The sequence below is a fragment of the Cervus elaphus genome, chromosome 26, assembly GCF_910594005.1.
Source record: "Cervus elaphus chromosome 26, mCerEla1.1, whole genome shotgun sequence".
In the NCBI taxonomy this organism is placed as follows: Eukaryota; Metazoa; Chordata; class Mammalia; order Artiodactyla; family Cervidae; genus Cervus; species Cervus elaphus.
Window position 1 is genome coordinate 23,682,238 of NC_057840.1, and position 18,834 is coordinate 23,701,071.

At 43.6% G+C, this 18,834-nt stretch overlaps 1 protein-coding gene across 1 annotated transcript in view; it reads left to right on the forward strand.

Moving 5' to 3' along the window:
* HECA (hdc homolog, cell cycle regulator) overlaps positions 1–18,834 on the forward strand; it is a 43,943-nt gene that overhangs the window by 10,941 nt on the left and 14,168 nt on the right. The window lies entirely within an intron of this gene.

The following is an 18,834-nucleotide window of genomic DNA, read 5'->3' on the forward strand; positions in this document are numbered from 1 at the left end:
CTGACCACTCCTGTCCAGTTGACAGCTGAGCTCCCATGCTCAACACCTGTCGTTTCCTGCTCATTCTTAAAGTCCCTTGCAGTTTTTATTTCAGCCAGTTCCAAGGACTTTGAAACTTGTAGATAAAAGCTTACTGTTTACTTATCACCTCTGCTACAAACTGAGGCCTCTAATGGCTAAGTTACCCGTAAATTCCCTGTGATCATAAACTTAAATGCTGAATCATAGGAAAGTTCTCACTTTTTTTTCATTCTGGCACTTGGATTGAAATTACATTTCTGTGTTAAGAAAGTGAGAACACAGAACTCACCTGGATCAAGAGTTTATTTGCGCCCTGTTCATCACACTGATCCAGTCTGCCCTGTACTTAGCTCAAACGTCTGTGACTTGCAGTTCAGTTCAGTTGCTCAGTCATGTCCGACTCTTTGCGACCCCGTGAACTGCAGCATGCCAGGCCTCCCTGTCCGTCACCAACTGCCAGAGTCCACCCAAACACATGTCCATTGAGTTGGTGATGCCATCCAACCATTTCATCCTCTGCCGTCCCCTTCTCCTCCTGCCCTCAATCTTTTCCAGCATCAGGGTCTTTTCAAATGAGTCAGCTCTTTCAGGTGGCCAAAGTATTGGAGTTTCAGCTTCAACATCAGTCCTTCCAATGAACACACAGGACTGATCTCCTGTAGGATGGACTGGTTGGATCCTTGGACTCCTTGCAGTCCAAGGGACTCTCAAGAGTCTTCTCCAACACCACAGTTGAAAAGCATCAATTCTTCGTCGCTCAGCTTTCTTCACCGTCCAGCTCTCACATCCATACGTGACTACTGGAAAAACCATAGCCTTGACTAGACGGACCTTTGTTCGCAAAGTAACATCTCTGCTTTTTGATATGCTGTCTAGGTTGGTCATAACTTTCCTTCCAAGGAGTAAGTGTCTTTTAATTTCATGGCTGCAATCACCATCTGCAGTGATTTTGGAGCCCTAAAAAATAAAGTCAGCCACTGTTTCCACTGTTTCCCCATCTATTTGCCACGAGGTGATGGGACTAGATGCCATGATCTTAGTTTTCTGAATGTTGAGCTTTAAGTTAACTTTTTCCACTCTCCTCTTTCACTTTCATCAAGAGGCTCTTTAGTTCTTCTTCACTTTCTGCCATAAGGGTGATGTCATCTGCATATCTGAGGTTATTGATATTTCTCCTGGCAATCTTGATTCCAGCTTGTGCTTCTTCCAGCCCAGCGTTTCTCATGATGTACTCTGCATATAAGTTAAATAAGCAGGGTGACAATAGACAGCCTTGACATACTCCTTTTCCTATTTGGAACCAGTCTGTTGTTCCATGTCCAGTTCTAACTGTTGCTTTCTGACCTGCATACAGGTTTCTCAAGAGGCAGATCAGGTGGTCTGGAATTCCCATCTCCTTCAGAATTTTCCACAGTTTCTTGTGATCTACACAGTCAAAGGCTTTGGCATAGTCAATAAAGCAGAGATAGATGTGACTTGCAGGAGATTCCCAAGCTCACTACTTTCTTAAAGTGTGTGAGATTTGAGAGCCCTAGGTCCTAGCTTGAGGTCTGCCATTTTGCAAGGCTGATGGTGCTTTCTGAGGCTAACTATTCTTATCTGTGGAAAGCAGGATAACATGTTGTGTGTGACTAACTCGTTGCAAAAAACTGTAGTGCTCTTTGAAAAAGCCCATGGTTGTGTCATGCTTTGGGGTTTGGGTGTTTTCTAGTTGGTGTTTTGGTTTTCTCTTTGTCATGGGGCTGTGTGTCCGCGTCCCCTAATGGTGAATGCATGCTCTGATTTGTTGAAAGAACCCAGGGCCAACCTGGGCTTTGCCCCACAGCTTGCAGTGAATGTTGCTCTTCCAAAATGCTGATTCTGCTTCCTTGGGAGAGCCTTTCATTTCTCTGCAGGTTCAGGTCAGGCAGCTCTTGCCGTGTGGGTTTTCCCAAGGAATCTGCAGTGTTGACCTGCTGGTCTCAGGGTGAGCGCCCTCCTTGAGTGGGCTCTTCTAGGGTTTCTGACCCGCTGAGGGGAAGGCCTGCGGAGGCTGAAGCCATGGGGCGGTGCTCTCCCCCAGCCTGAGGAGAGCTGACTTGTGGATTGTTTCGTTGTGATCTGTGAATCATCTGTCCCCAGGTTTCATTATAACCACAAACTGTGCTGTGGTTTTAACCATTTGATTAGCAGAGCCTTGCTTTTGGCCTGTTGTACTGCATGATTTGCACTGGTGTCCCTGTGTCTGTAATCGTGCCTTCTTTAGTTTGTGTCCACTCACTTCAGGCCTTTGTGCTCCCTGCTCTTTACCAGCTTCTTGGGTTCTGTGGAGTAGGAGTTTGTGTTGTAAAAGCGTTTGGGATACTTTCATAACACTTTTGTGCATGCGTGCTAAGTCACTTCAGTCGTGTCTGACTCTGTGCGACCCTATGGAGCCTGCCAGGCTCCTCTGTGGGATTCTCCAGGCAAGAATACTGGAGTGGGTTGCCATTTCCTCCTCCAGGTCATAACACTTTGGGCTGTTTCCTTACCTGCCTTTCAGATTTTACCTCTTAAATAAGATTAAAGAATTGTGAATATACCAAATTGTATTATGGATTTTAACAAGATAACTTCTATAGGCATATGACACTTGGTATGTGTCTGTGTCAGTTGTTTCTATAAATGTATGGATGCGTTTTTTAAATATGGATGTGTTTTTTTAAATCATTATTTTTCTTGGTATTTGGTTGATTAAAAACAAGCCTTCTCTTTGAGATATTCAGATTTGAAATTTTTGACTTTGTATCAGTTTTCCTCATAGTTTATTTTTTAATGTTCCATGAGATGTGTGATCTAAAGATGACTTGGAAGAGTTTTTGAAGAATTAATTTGAAATTTTTTCTCTTGACAGATTTGGAAATACTGATTAGAATTTTTACAGAGTATAATTATATATACATTTGTATATGTTTATAAATTTTAATATAATTGTATTTAACTGGACAAATTCTTTTATGACCAAAGAGAACTTTCTAGATATTTTTGCTAACTCTTTTATAAATGGTATATTTCCCCTCTAGTTTAGAAATGAATAGTTTTGAGCCTTTGAAAATAGTCATACTATAAAATTATATTTTGTGTTCCACAAAAGTTAGTAACTGGGAAAGGAGTGATTGTTTAGTTAATAATATAATGGCATCTTTGGCTTAGTGTATCAGTGGGGTAAAAACTTTGAGCTCCCTTTGCAGTAGGAAATTTTATGGTGTACTCTTCTGAAAATAAGTCATAGCAGCTTTATTGAGTGTGTATATGTGGTGAACTACTGAGTTTGGACGTAGACGCGATTTATTTTTGAGTCTAGTGTTCATTTTCACTGAGGCATGTATAAGGCTTAGACGCACCCTCTCCTTTGACAAGTCTCTCCTTGTCACAACAGGTTCTGTAACTTGCTTGTTGGTTGCTGATGCAGCGTTTCAGAAATAGGCCAAGTAGTGTGGCCCTCCAGGCTAAAGCTTTGTCTTCTCTCCCTGGCTCACAGCGGAGTGACTGCAGGGGTGGAAGGGAATGCTATAACGCGTTTCCCCAGGTTTATTTTGAAGGGAAGGCAAGGGACCTGAGAGAGTGTATTTTTCAGGGAGTTCAGCAGGATAGGAAGGAATATGGAAAACAAAGGAGTGTAAGGATTGATTTAGCTTGGAGTGTGGATAGAGTAGGGAAATGAATTTAGCCACGTTGTGCTGGGGATTTATTGATTTAATGACAACAGTAGCCTGAAAATCTTCTTGGGGATTGTTGGCATGTTGACCCAAGCAGGGTTCAGGCAAAGCAGGTTGAGGTTCTGCTTCTCAACGCCAGCTCTTTCTGCTGTCTCATTCCACAGTGTCTACTGATACAATGCCAAATCTGTATGTTCTTTCCAAGAAAAGTTGTTTTATCCTTGTTGACGAGTAAGCCTTTGCTCATGGCTTTTTTTTTTTTTTTTGAGATTAGTACTTCTGTTAGCTAGAGTAGATTTACCTCACTCTTTCTTTGTTTTTAAGGAGTGCAAAGATTGGGGCCAGGAAATCTTTATATTGTAATTGGGTTTAAGCACATGTTTCTTTCACTTGACTTTCTGTAGACCTAGTTTTTAAATAATTCTGGATTGATGTGGGCATTGACTGTTCTGAATAAACTTGTGTAACCAGATCATAGTAGGTAGTTTGATAATTTTGAATGAGACACTATTTCAAATTCGAGAACTGCTTACTATATCTTGTTACACAGAATTATTGGTCACTGCCTCTCTTTTTAAGCTGGCTCTGTGCTCTTTATTGATCTCTGCAGTGTGGGTGGGTATGGAAGAGGGAAGGCGCCTTGCTAGCTTAATGACCTTGGGCAGAGCACTAAAGGATTCCCTTGTGGACTTAGGACATGTTTGTAGAATCTGAACCAAGGGATTGTCTTATTTGCATTGTGTGAAATTTTGGTATTTTTAAGGAACATTCAGGGAAAATTATGAAACCTTTATCTTCATCCTGAAATTCAGCCTAAAGCAGACGTATTTAGGGTCTGGGTCTTTTTAGGTCTTGACATGATCTCTGGTAGACAAGAAAACTGTCAGTTTTCTACTTTAAAGTCATTACTGACACAGATTTCTTACTGGTATCAGGGTTTTTGAGCCAGAATGGAAGTTTAAAGATGGATAAAATGTAAGTCTGTAGCTTTCTATTTAGTTTTAACTTCAGACTAGGTAGGCTTGTGAATTTTAACTGAACCTAAGAAAGAGTGAGTCTAGGAGAATAAACTGAATCTATTGAGACAACTTTAAAAACCCAAGTTGTTAAATATAGTTGAAGAGCACATTGTTGTTCTTTATTTTTTTGGTTGGTGGGGGAAATATGAGGCTTCCATGTTTATTTGGGTAGAGTGGTTTGTCTGAGTAAAAGTCTTGTGTTTAAATCCTATTCAAAGCATGAAAACATGTTTAACTGAATTTAATCTCCATGTACTCAACTTGCTACCCTCTTTGGAACAGTCTCACACACTAAAATAACATCAGAGAGGATAAACTAAATCATAGGTTAAGACTGATATGCTTAAGTGAGCTTTTCTATAGCTCCCATACTAATTAAAACAAGTTGACAAAATACTTTGAAAGTATTAGTTTCCCTTCGTTACAGGACTTAGTATCTTTTAAAAAGTTTTAGTAGAGAAAGGTCTCGAAATAGTTGAGAAAATTTACTTAAAAACTTTTTTAGTTTTCACTTGAGAAAATACTCAGCAGTTAGTCAAGAAATGATTTCTAACCCCCGGTGAGCCTGAGGTGTGCTGTGGGCACCGGTCTCCTCCTCCTCTGGTCTGCGCTCAGTGCTGCCCCACGGGGCCGGCTGGTGACCGCAGCAGAGGCTAGGCACACGGGCCTCGTGGGTGGCCGGGTGGGAGATCCAGGCCTGGGCCTGGTCGTGGCGCTCTCTGAGTGTAGCTGAGGGACGTGGGGCTTTGGGCTGGGAGTTTCTGAGATTGCTGAAAGCATGTGTGATGTCATCATCGTGTAATCTTCAGCAGGCTGATTTGAAGGTGTTGATAAAACTTTTTTAAGACAGATATACTTAAGTGAGCTTTATTATAGCTCCTGTATTAAAACAAGTTGACAAAATACTTGAAAAATACTTTTTTTGCTTGTGTATCCCCTAAAGGAATTTGAGAAAGCAAAGTCCCGTTTACTTAATACTATTTCACCCTGTTTTTGTTTGTTTGTTTAAGTTTAAATGCAGAGGGTACAGTCTTCAGTTTATTGTAAATCTTGTCATTTTGATGTATTTAAACAGAATCCAAATAGCATAGTAACTTGATAGCCATAGTCATTTAAAAGATCATGGTCAGAAATTTTACATTTTTTTCTATTTTTATTATCCTGTCATTTTTCTATAACAAAATGTCTTTAAACTTAAATTTATATTAAGAACTACTTCCGGAATGGCAGAAAGACCTCTAGATATCTGCCTCTCCTTAAAAACAATGTGAACACCGGAAAAAATGATCAAAATCAACTTTTCAGAATTCTAGAAATTAACAAAAGACTTGCTATAATCCTTGGAGTTTTTATTCAAGGGAAATGACTGAGTCATAGTAGGAACAATGAATTTTGTTTACTCTTAACTTGCTCTGTTCCTGTTCCCTCTCCCTGGCTCCATGGTAGCTTGTGTGTTTTTTTTTTAAAAATTTATATTTACATATGTATGTGTGTGTCTGAAGTATGGTTGATGGTTGATTTGCAATGTTGTGTTAGTTTCTGGTGTATAGCAAAGTGATTTAGTTTTCTACATGCATATGTATATGTATACTTTTCAGATTCTTTTCCTTTGGTTGTTATAAGATATTGAATATAATTCCTTCTGCTGTACAGTAGGACCTTGTTGTTTATCTATTTTATACATAGTAGTATGCATTGTGAAAGTAGTGCCTGACTCTTTGCGAGCCCATAGACTATACAGTGCATGGAATTCTCCAGGCCAGCATACTGGAGTGGGTAGCTGTTCACTTCTCCAGGGGATCTTCCCAACCCAGGGATCGAACTCAGGTCTCCTGCATTGCTGGTGGGTGCTTTACCAGCTCAGCGCCGAGGGAAGCCCTGTAATATGCATGGTAGTTTTAAAACAAGCAGCCTAGTAGTCATTGGAGGGGGAAGAACAGGTTTGAAGCTTCCCAGAAAACTCTAGTCCCAGAGACCTGCCATTGTTTGACGTGTCTGGAAGCTGCCTGGTAAAACCTCATTCACAGGCTGGTCTTTATTTGACCTGGCTCAGAGGTTACCCAGTGTTAGAAGCCCTCTTAGGATGTCTGCTGAACACACTCAGCAACAGTTGTTTGTCCTTTTAATTGTGATACTAGCCAGCAGCCATGATACCAGTTGGAGCAAACAAGAAATGGGTCAAAACACTTAAGAAGAATGTCCTGAAAGTGCGAAGTCCATCAGTGGTTTTGAGAAGCTCTGACACATTCCTGGTGCCCTAGAGCAGGGGTCCCTAGCCTCCAGGATCTAATGCCTGATGATCTGAGGTGGAGTTGATGCAGTAATAATAGAAATAATGTGCACAGTAAATGTAATGCACTTGAGCCATCCCGAAACCATCCCCCCAACCCTTAGTCTATGGAAAAGTTGTCTTCCATGAAACCGATCCCTGGTGCCAAAGAAGTTGGGGACTGCTGCTCTAGAAGACGGTGCACGTGGGCAGGGCTCAGAGCATGCCCAGGGAAGACTTGAAGAGCCCCTCATTCTTGATTCTGGCTGATTTTGAGACTCCAGAAAAGCTGAAAGTAAAGGCCAGTAGGGTTGTAAACTGTTGAAGCGTTGAAGGCTTACCCAGCACACACACAGCCCCTTGGCACAGGGTGGGACACTTACTGTTCAGGGCCTTTGAGGAGGTCTCCATCCAGCTATTAGCTGACCACTAAACTAGCTGAGCAGAGACTCCGGTGGCTGCATGTGATGGAAAAAGAGAGACCTCACAGAGTTAGTCACCGAACAAGCAGCAGGAACAGCAGCAGCATCCTGGAAGGAGGGAAAATCTGGTTTTCAGAGTTGCCACTCTGATTTTCAGAGTTGCCACGGTTATTAAAAGTGTCTAGTTTTCAACAAGAAAAGTATAAGATACTCAAAGACACAGGAAAGTGTGGCTAACAAATTTATTCATCATTTGCAGCCCCTATATGAAGCTCTGCACGGGGCACATAACAGGTGTTCAGAAGTGTTAATGAATTGACCTGTAATTAGCTGATTTTCAGAGACCCTAAGTGTCTTTCCTTTTGTATTAAGTGTTTAACCCTGAGACAGACCCTGGTGTGTTTATTTTGTCCCCTAGAACAGGGTCTTTATTAAATGATAACTATTAAAAGAAGCCATACATTTGCTCAGATGAGTGTTTATTAGTATTCTGGAAAATTTGAAAGCTCTTTCTTTAATTAATTAGGTATAATAAATCTGCTAAGAAAACCACCTCATTCAGAGACCAGATTAGTTTGAAATATTTTGTGTGTGAAGTTTGCCTGTGTAGTTTGACTTTTTACAGCATTTTGAGAATATAACTACTGTACTGTTTTGCAAATGTCCAGCTCTCTAGAGACCTGTAATCAAGTGCTCATGTTATCCAGTATTTGACTTCCTTATAGTAAAGATTCCAAAACTAGTGTGTCAGACCTAGTAAACCAGTGTTACATCTACATATCTGGATATGCTTATTAAAAAACCTGGAAACCAAATCTGGCCTCAAATCCGTAATATTTGCCGATGATAAATAAACCTTTACTGTGTTCACGATTAGTCTTGAGGATGGCAGAAATTCAGGGTTGTTATGTACTGTATTGACATCCCCTGATTCATCCCAGGAGCAGAGGAGGAAAGTGGAACTGTTGAAGACATCACATCAGTGCACAGAGTGTTATCAGTATATCCTGATTTCAGATATTTATTTGTGTATTTATTTTTCTATATTTTTCATGATTCTTTTCTCCAGTGTCTGTAAAAGAAAGATGAAGCAAACCTACTGGACCTGCAAGCCTCAAAACCCCATATTACTGCAAGGAGAAGATGCTCACTGAATTTGCATTGATGCCAGGCAGGAAGGCAAGGGAAGATTAATATCTTGGAGAATGTGGTCAGAATTCCAAAAGGTGTTGACAGATCCCTGCCGAGGCTAATGCTAGGCTGGCAATATTCAAACAGTGACGTGAGAAGGAGCAAACTATAAAGCTAATAGTTGTTTACTGGCAATTGTAATTGCCAAAAGGACTGGGGTTTACAGTGGATCTTGAGGCTAAAATTTAACTGTTGAAGAACTTGGTTAGGAAAAGCCAGGGTCTTTTGTTGTTGTTCACTGTGGAAGTAATATTGCATCTAGAGTAGGTGTGTATGCATGTAAACATGCATGTGTATGAAATTACACTGTTAGGGGGATATCTGGTTATCCATAGATACACTCATACCCCTATGTATGACTGTGTGCCTTATTTCAGTTGGCATGTTATAAACTTGTTTTTTTCTTATATTCTTATATGTGAGTACATGTGTTTATAATTAGTGTACCAATGGACGTGACTTTTACTATTAAAACAAGTTGTCATTATAATTGCTAATGCCATTAATAAAGGCTCGATGGCTGTAGTAATCTGCTATTCTTGTTGTTAGGTTGTACAGTGGCATTTTTTTTACTTGCCATCCTCTAAGGGCTCAGATGGTAAAGAATCTGCCTGCAGTGCAGGAGACCCCGGTTCGATCCCTGGGTGGGGAAGATCCCCTGGAGAAGGGAATGGCTACCCTCCCCATAGGGTCGCAAAGAGCCAAACACAGCTGAGCGATTGACACGTTCATCCTTGGAAGGTGAAGCTGGTTGGACTCTTGTAGCTGTCAGTGGCCACGTAACCTCGCAGCAGGTTCAGATTGTGTGGCCACATCTGTAATACTTGCCGTTTCGCAGTTCATTGCTCTTTTGTCTGCCTTTCCCCTTAGAGCTAGTCTCTGCAGTGAACATGGGACTGTCCTTTGCCTATTTGCCGGAAATGAATTCCTGGGTTTGCTAGGTGAGGGAGGAGTGGGAAGAAGGGGAGGTAAAGAGTCTGCTGTTGGGAAGAGCTGAGTAGAGACAAGACTGGGCCCACATGGGGATGACAGAGTCTAGGCTTTGTGGGTTAGAGTCCCAGAGACAGGATCCCTTCTTCCCAGAAGACGACGAGGTAGGTTGGAGTTGGCAGGCGCCAGAGCCCACTTCATCATGTCTCAACTTCACCAGGGAGGCTGGGAGCAGGTGATGGACGAGGCATCTGTCTGGTCCAGGTGGGACAAGGAGGCCGGAGGGGCTGGATTGGCCGGCAGAGCTCTGAGCAGCAGGAGTCAGCCTGGGATGTGTCTGAGAGACACCAGGCCGGTTGGGAACAGGTGGATGGCTAGGTAGGAACAGCAGGATGGGAAGCTGAAGGGGCTGAACCCAGGGGAAGGAGTGCGAGTGTGGAGCCAGTGAGCACCGCGGCTCCAGGACTCAGCGCTTATGCCGCAGCAGCCGCTCCTCAGGGGTGGGGTGCAGGCAGGCAGAGGGGACAGCTGTGTTTGTGGGGGCTCATGGGCTCTGTGGGTCAGCACTGGCCTCTCCTCTCAGTTTGCCTCCTTTTCTGGCCGACTTTGGAAAGTGAGGAGGGAGGAGATCATCTGGCCCCCACCCCAAGTCCACAGTTTGATATGAATTAGGCAAAGCTGGTTTGAAATTTACAGGAAAAGGTGGGGAATGGATTTTTGTTTTGATCATTTATAGCCTCCTCCTACAAATAAAGTGGCTTTCAAAAATACATGTAATACTATAAGAAATAATAAATAAGTGAGAATATTAGCAATAGGGATGATACTGTTAGGAAAAATAGTGGATATCTTAGGGCATTGCAAGAGGTGGGTCACAAACGCGGCTTTCTGATTTCTCGTACCCGGAGGGAAGAGGCAAACAGAGGCAGAGGCCTGCACTCCAGGGTCCATCAGGCAAAAAGCAAAGTGAAACAAAACCAGTGAGTCACAGAATGTCATAAAATACTGAGCACTGTCCACAACAATATCCTTTCATAAATAAAACAGATTTATCAGGCCTGCTCACATCATTAAGGGGCTTCCCAGGTGTCACTAGTGATAGAGAATTCACCTGCCAATGCATGTAATACCTTCATACTATGAGAGACAACGGGTTCAAATCCCTGGGTCGGGAAGATCCCCTGGAGGAGGCCACTGCAACCCACTGCAGTGTTCTTGCCTGAGAATCCCATGGACAGAGGAGCCTGGTTGGCTCCAGTCCCTGGGGTCACAAAGAGTCGGACACATGGAGCAACTGAGCATGCATGCGTGCGCATCATGAAAAGCAGCCTGTCCAGGGAATAAAACAGTGTGGTCCAGGTGACCAGCCCTGTGACACCTGGCTCAACTAAGAGAGCGCTTTTACCTGGTGCAAGGCTGACGCACTCAGATGCCTCCAGGGTCCTGGCGTGTGAATAAGTACATGAACAGGGCTGGAGTGGAGACCTGAATGACCCAGAGAGGGCACGATGCATCTAAAAGGCATTTACACTTCATAACAAGAACCCCTGTATTGGTTTAATAAGACACTGCAGGCCAGACCACCCCACTGGAGCTCAGATCTAGAAGAGTGTGGACATCATCTATGACATCTTTCCTAAAATTTGTTTCCCTCAGTAGAATGTTTGGACGGTATTGAAGAGCAGTCAGTCGTGGGCATATTTTCTGACAGGTGCCTCGTCTGCAGATGACCCCTGTTGCCAGTTGATCACACAGCTGGATGTTTTACCCGTCGGACAGACTGGGGGGAGGTGAAGCCATTTGTTTTTTCAGCTGAGGCCTTTGGGAATCCAGAGGCAAGGGGAGGGCCCAACTCCACTGTGGCCTCTGGCCTTCAGGCACCATTCTGGATGCACCATGAGAGAAGTAAGCCAACAGTTTTGGGACACTGTACTTATAACTTAGGTGGTAAATGGGAATCACATAAAAATATTATTTTGAAGTTTTGATTATGTCTGTATTTGGAATATTTGTGCATGCAAAGGGGAGGCCATTGACAGGGATAATCAGAATCAGGTTTTTTAGTGTTTCATGGAAGCAAGGAAAATACTTTAAAATTGGATTACAGTACTGGAGGATAACATGAGGTCTTTTCTGGAGGCTCAACAGTGGGATGGTTTAATAGCTGGGCAGTCTGTCTGTTGTTACATATATGCACACATCCAGGCACACACGTGCACATACACATGTACTTAACCTGGAGTTCTGTCTTCGTCCTGTGATATTGTGGTTTGGTTCCGAGAGCTCATGGACCAGTCTTCAGAGTGAGTGCATGCAGTACATGAAATGCCAGGGTGCTGTGTAGTTCTCTGTGATCCAGTGCCCTCAAGATCTAAATCTCCAAGCAGGAGAAAAGGCAGCCTGCTAATTTATTTCCTAGTATCACGTGACCCCATTGTATGCAAATTTAATTATGTAAATTTCAACTGATACATAAATGATAATAAAAGTTTCATGTTTTTTATTTATTTATTTATTTATTTATTTTTATTTTTTTAATTTTTTATTAGTTGGAGGCTAATTACTTCACAACATTTCAGTGGGTTTTGTCATACATTGATATGAATCAGCCATAGATTTACACGTATTCCCCATCCCGATTCCCCCTCCCACCTCCCTCTCCACCCGATTCCTCTGGGTCTTCCCAGTGCACCAGGCCCGAGCACTTGTCTCATGCATCCCACCTGGGCTGGGGATCTGTTTCACCATAGATAATATACATGCTGTTCTTTTGAAATATCCCACCCTCACATTCTCCCACAGAGTTCAATAGTCTGTTCTGTATTTCTGTGTCTCTTTTTCTGTTTTGCATATAGGGTTATCGTTACCATCTTTCTAAATTCCATATATATGCGTTAGTATGCTGTAATGTTCTTTATCTTTCTGGCTTACTTCACTCTGTATAAGGGGCTCCAGTTTCATCCATCTCATTAGGACTGGTTCAAATGAATTCTTTTTAACAGCTGAGTAATATTCCATGGTGTATATGTACCACAGCTTCCTTATCCATTCATCTGCTGATGGGCATCTAGGTTGCTTCCATGTCCTGGCTATTATAAACAGTGCTGCGATGAACATTGGGGTGCACGTGTCTCTTTCAGATCTGGTTTTCTCAGTGTGTATGCCCAGAAGTGGGATTGCTGGGTCATATGGCAGCATAATGATATGGCAACATATGGCAGCATATGGCAACATAAATGATAATAAAAGTTCCATGTTATGTGCAAAATTTCGGCAGGCACATTGCCCAAATTATGCATCAGGCCATCTCTGTTTTCAAAGCCAACAGGTCAACTGAATTGTAAAAATGCTTTGTTACCCAATGTCACATCCTTTTCTTTTTAAGAGAAATACCTTCTAACCCTTGGCAATACTATGTGAACTCTTGTTGCTTACAGATATCCTTCATGGATTTAAGTGACATTTGTGTTATTATTTTCAAATTAGCTTATAACTCAAACCTTTATTACAGCGTTCAGAGTATCTGAGTTGTGCTAATAATACTCATGCTGGAAAACATCCTGAAAATCTGTAATTTTGGAACAGAAATAGGATAAAACACTGTGCTATGCCATACTGTCAATTTATGAGGTACAACTGAGAAATATTAGAGATAATGCTGATATTAAAAAGCAGCAGTAAAGCAAAAATGCAGCGCAGCGGCTGGGCTGCAGATTTATGTGTTCCGAGGATGCATTCCCCATACTCCACCCGCAGACTGTGAGATAATCAGTCTTGAATTATGTAAGTTCTTTAGGAACACATCTCATGAATCAAAGGCAGCCATGCTTTTTGTGAATCCCTGTTACCCAGGCTTGGAAAAGATCTTTTTAGGTTGAAAACTACATATAGCAAGGTACTTGGCTGACACTGAGTAGAAGATCTTTAAGGGGCTAGGAGAACAGAATTTTCCTTCTACTTCTTTAAAATTTGTCAGTACATATTTAGTGACTTATTTTATGCATGCCACCCTGCTTTGTTTGTGGGGGGAAAGCACTTATTTTTTGCACTTACTTACAGATGGAGAAAGGAGGATGGTCACTTCCTGGTTGTAGCTTTGCTCTAAATGCAGTCCTTTTGTTTCTGCATCAAGTAATATAAAGTGATAGGACTTTTAATAATAACAGCTTGTATTTAAATGGTGCTCATTATGGGCGGGGCATCATTCAAACTGCCTCAATAACCCCTTTGATATTCACGGCAACCCTCTGAGGTAGGTGCTCACTCTTGTTGCTGCCGTTTTACAGGTGAGAAGGAGCCCAGGGAGGTTGAAGTGACTAGTCAGAGGTCTTAAAACTGCTAAGTGCAGAGCTGAGAGTCAATCCAGGCTGGTTGGCTGGCTCCAGACTCAGCATCCTCAATCACCATGCTCTGGCCCCTCAGGAAGCTTGGAGATAGATGCGCATCCTCCGGTCAGAACAGTCGCTCCCCCCACCCCCACCCCGCCCGGGGAACTTGCTCTGCAGACACGAGGGTGTGCTCCCACTAAGAGGAGTTACTGTATGGAACAGGGAACAGAGCCGTATCATAAAACAGTTGTTCAGAAACCTTAAAGTTTGCATTTGGTACCTGGATGCTGAAGGAGGGTGGAACAGATCACGGTGAGTTTGAGGAAGTGAGTGTGAGGGCCAGGTGCTGCCCGAGAGGGACTCCTGGCTGAGTCTCCAAGGCCTGGGGAGACTGATGCACAGGGGGCCGAGCTCCCCGGGGGCCACCTTCCCCGCCTTCCCTCCTGCAGCACTCCGTCACTGCAGACTCCTAAATCTAAATCTAACTGGGCCCTAGTTGCCTTCCACGAGACGCTCATTAGACACATGACATAGTTTTCACTGTAGTGGGTTTGCAAGGATGAATGTGACCGAGTCCCTACCTTAGGCTTTGTCTAGAAAGCCTCACATGACTTCAGAAGCCTCTCCACCCCGCCAAACTCCCCACCTGCCTGTGATGCTTGAAATTATTTTAAGAGCTGTGAGAACAGTTAATTTCACAGTTAAGAAGCTGAAAATGGCAGTGTCTGGTTTGGGGGTTCCTGTCAGTGTGAACGAGTTTATCATCAAGAGCATTGGGTTGGTTGGGCAGCCAGTGTAAATGGCCACTGTCAGATCCTTCCCTTTCATTAGGTCCCGGGGGTGGGGGTGGGGAGGGGGACACCAAGGCCTGAGGTGGGAGGAAGGATACAGGAGGAGATGGAGAGGGACAGATGTTGCCCAAGTGATGTCAGCCTCCTTATCTTATTGTCCAGACTGGAAACGACTTGAGATTTTTGCCCAGAATGAGGTGAAAGTGGAAGTGAAAGTCACTCAGTCATGTCCGACTCCAGGCCAGTACTGGAGTGGGTAGCCTTTCCCTTCTCCAGAGGATCTTTCCAACCCAGGGATCGAACCTAGGTCTCCTGAGTTGGTTGCAGGTGGATTCTTTACCAGCTGAGCCACAAGGGAAGCCCAAGAATACTGGAGTGGGTAGCCTATCCCTCCAGGGAATCTACCCCACCCAGGAATCGAACTGGGGTCTCCTGCATTGCAAGCGATTCTTTATGAACTGAGCCATCAGGGAGCAGAAGGAGGTGAGCCCTGATTATTTTCACTTGGGCAGGGAGAAATAGAAACAGTGTGAGATGTTTGATGGTGAAGCCGTAAAAACATGTACTGGAGAGTTCCTGTATGTTTTTTAAAGCCACACTGTCTTCATATAAAGGAACATTTTCTTATTTTGCTTGTTAGGCAACACAGCTCAGACTAGAGTCCCGAGGGCTGCGTGTATCAGAGGCCCTCACTGAACGTGAGGATTCCCTTCTCCTCACTTCCCCTCATTTATACCTTTATGTGACTACTATTCTTGATAGCTAGGAATTTTCTAAATTTAGAAGTAGCTTTCAGGAAACAATCAAATACGTTCTATAATGTGGCAAGTTTTGTTACAGGTGTGATATTTGAATGCCACTAGTGCTGTTTTTTACAGTTAAAAGAACGTTTGCTATATGTTTCAGTAAATTGCAAAACTTAGGAAACTGAAAAAAAGGCATGACATAATTCATTTATTGACTTACTTTCTAAATGTCTTGGAGCAGCTTGCATTTAGTGGGGGAGCACTAAATTTAGAAGAGTTTTTATGGAACTGTACAGTCACAGAGCGCTTGCACCTGTATTTGAGGTGAGTGAGCGCAGGCATTTGTATCCTTACTTTACAGATGAGGAAACTGCTCCAAGTCAAACAACTAGTCAGTAGAGGAACTGGCGCCCACACCCCTTTCATTCTTCCCAGCTGCCTTTCCAAACAAATCCTGGAGGAAATCGTGTCTTTGAGCAGGAAGGCAAGCCCTCCATGGCTTCACTAGAAGCCTGTGTAAGAAAAAGAAAAGGGGGGAAGAAAAAGAAGGCTGTGTAGATATAAAAGCCTTGTCAGAGGCGCTTTCCCAAGGCTCCCCTATTCCTCACCCTGTTCCTCAGAGGCTCGCCCTAAGGCTGGAGGTATGTAACAGGGTGAGGTGTCTATTTTTGCATATGTTTGGTGTTAAACAAGCCCTGACTTCATATCTTCGCACGCATGCTAATGCTATATTTAGCACTTCCCAGGTGGCGCTAGTGGTAAGGAACCTGCCTGCCAATGCAAGAGACACAGGATACCCGGGTTCAACCCCTGGGTCGGGAAGATCTCCCGGAGAAGGAAATGGCAACCCCACTCCAGTATTCTTGCCTGGAGAATCCCATGGACAGAGGAGCTTGGTGGGCTACAGTCCATAGGGTTGCAGAGAGTTGGACAAGACTGAAGTGTCTTAGCATGCATACACTTGGTTTTATGTATGTTTATGAGATCTAACCATAAGGCCACATCAGAGTGGCTGCCATGTGAACCAGCAGAGCTGGCAGGTTGGAGTGGAGACACTTCGCTGTGGAGTCCGCCCTGGAGAAGCAGGTGGGAATGGCTGCGATGAAGACGGACAGTGTTAGAGGGACAGGGACGTGGGGCTGTGTTCTCTCCTCTGTGCATGTGGTCCAGGCACGAACATCTTTAGAGCTCTTACCATGGCTTGCCAATCTTTCCAAGTCCAAAGACATGATATGTAGGAAGTGCTCAGGATTGGTTGAATGATATGCACTTGGAACTTTAAAAAAAAGATGTAAGAATAATTTTTCCCCTTTTAGTCTACCTTTCTTTAATGTGAAAAATACTTTTAAAAGAAACATCAAGTCAATCTCAACATTTAAAATTTAAAGTTTTGGATATTGTGAATGCAGAGGTACTCCTGGGTCATTCTTAAATTTGATTTCCTTAGTCCTGGGTTAATATCATTTTGGTTTTTGTCTGTACATTTCAGAGTTGCTCCCTTCAAAGCTGTTGCTCTGCAGGATTGATGATAAAAGCCACTGAACTTTGTTTAATTGACTAATTAACATTTAAAACACTATGTTTTAAAATGTCACCTGGAGCCTAGGTGACTACAGCTAATTTACCCAGTGTACACACAACTCTTCTTTGCAGTGTGCTTCCCTACCCTAGTCTTTCTGCTGGGATCACAGCCTCTCCCTTCTGCTCTGCTTATCATGTGTGGGTTTCATGTGCCAGTGTCTTTTTAGGGAGCCTTTATGCAGCACTGGATGTGTGCAAGATCTGAGCCCAGTGGTGCCAGGAAATCAGATAAGTGTAATAGGCATCCTCACCTAAGTTATCACCTGATGAGACCACAGTGTGGACTCAGAAAAGGTTCAGATCAGAACCTTCCTGGGAGTGGGGAGATCAGGATGCAAGGCAAGAGGGGGGTCCTGGTGTCTAGAGGTGGGCCTTGAAGAATGGGAAGAAGCAGAGGTGGTTTACTGCATGCCAGGCTCTGCTCTCAGCACCACCTGTGTGTCCATATATTTCATCCTTTTAAGAACCATATAAAGTCTATTCAGTTGACACTTGCGTTTTATACAGAGGAAGCTGACACAAAGAGAAGTAAGCTGTCGGCGAGCACACAGCTCATCGGTGGTACTGCTGGAGATCTCAGCCAGGCAGTCAGGCTGCAGAGTTCATGCTGCAAATTGCTACCCTGGGCACTTGGGGCTTGGACAAGTGAAGATGAAGCACTGTGACTCCCAGGAGGTAGATGGGGAAGCCATAGTAGTCATGGAGGTGGATAAGTCAGTTTGGGCCACTTTGCTGAGTTCCTGGAATCCCACACTGAAGGGGATGATTGGGCCATAGAGGACCATCGGCTTGATGGGCCCCATCATTGGCGTCGCTTCGTTTGGTGGCATGTTGTACTTGTCATCGGTGGGCAGCGGGGATGCTGGGAAGGTTTAGGGAAATTGCATAGCTTCCAAATGTTCATAAATCTTATTTACTTCTTGAAATGGGGTCTACTCTGTGTTACCAAGTTTTACCTCCCTTCTGGGAACCTGCTTGGCCTTTTGTACACCCTGTGGGTAGAGATACCTTTGTGTTCCTGCTTGCTGTCCTCATAGCTTAAGGAGAATTGTTTTTTTCTTCATGAACTGGCAGTGTAATTCTCTGTAGACAAACAATTAGTTTAATCAAACATCCCGCCATTAGGTATCAGATCATTCTAGAGTGCTGGGGATGAGGCAAGTCTGTTTTCTTTTCTCCATGGTATTCAGGATTACCCAACCCTGTGAGAAAGGGTTTGAGAGCCCTTCTGGAGCTACCATCTGAACTTGTTGGTTCAGTTGTTCTTGTTATTTAGTTGCTAAGTCGTGTCCAACTCTTTGCGACTTCATGAACTGTAGCCCACCAGGCTCCTCTGTCCATGGGATTTTCCAGGCAAGAATACTGGAGTGGGTTGCCATGTCCTCCTCCAGGGGATCTTCCCGACCCAGGGGTGGAACCCACATCTCCTGCTGGGCCAGCAGATTCTTTATGGTTGAGCCACTGGGGAAGCCCTCTTGTTGGTTCCTTAGCTGCATCCTATTTTCTAGTTCAGCGGAGTGATTCATTTTTAAAAGAGCCCTGAAACTGCCTGTCATTACGCTCGTGTCTCAGGAAGACCTCATACGACTGTTGCAAGTACTGATGTGCAGCTAATTGCACTGTGAAGGATTTGGGCTTTTTCAAGCTAAATGGTTTTTTCAGCTGATAACAAATGTCACAGAATAAATTCATCCCACCCAAAGAAAGTGGTGAACGTTTTCTAACCCGGTCTGGTGTTATTCCAGAAGTGGGAATCTCCACACCAGAAACGTGCTGTCCCTTTGGCATGAAGGGGCTCAGGCGGGATGGTGAGTGCGCTTTGCCCTCACTCTTGGCGCCGGCTGGAATGGCAGAGCGCG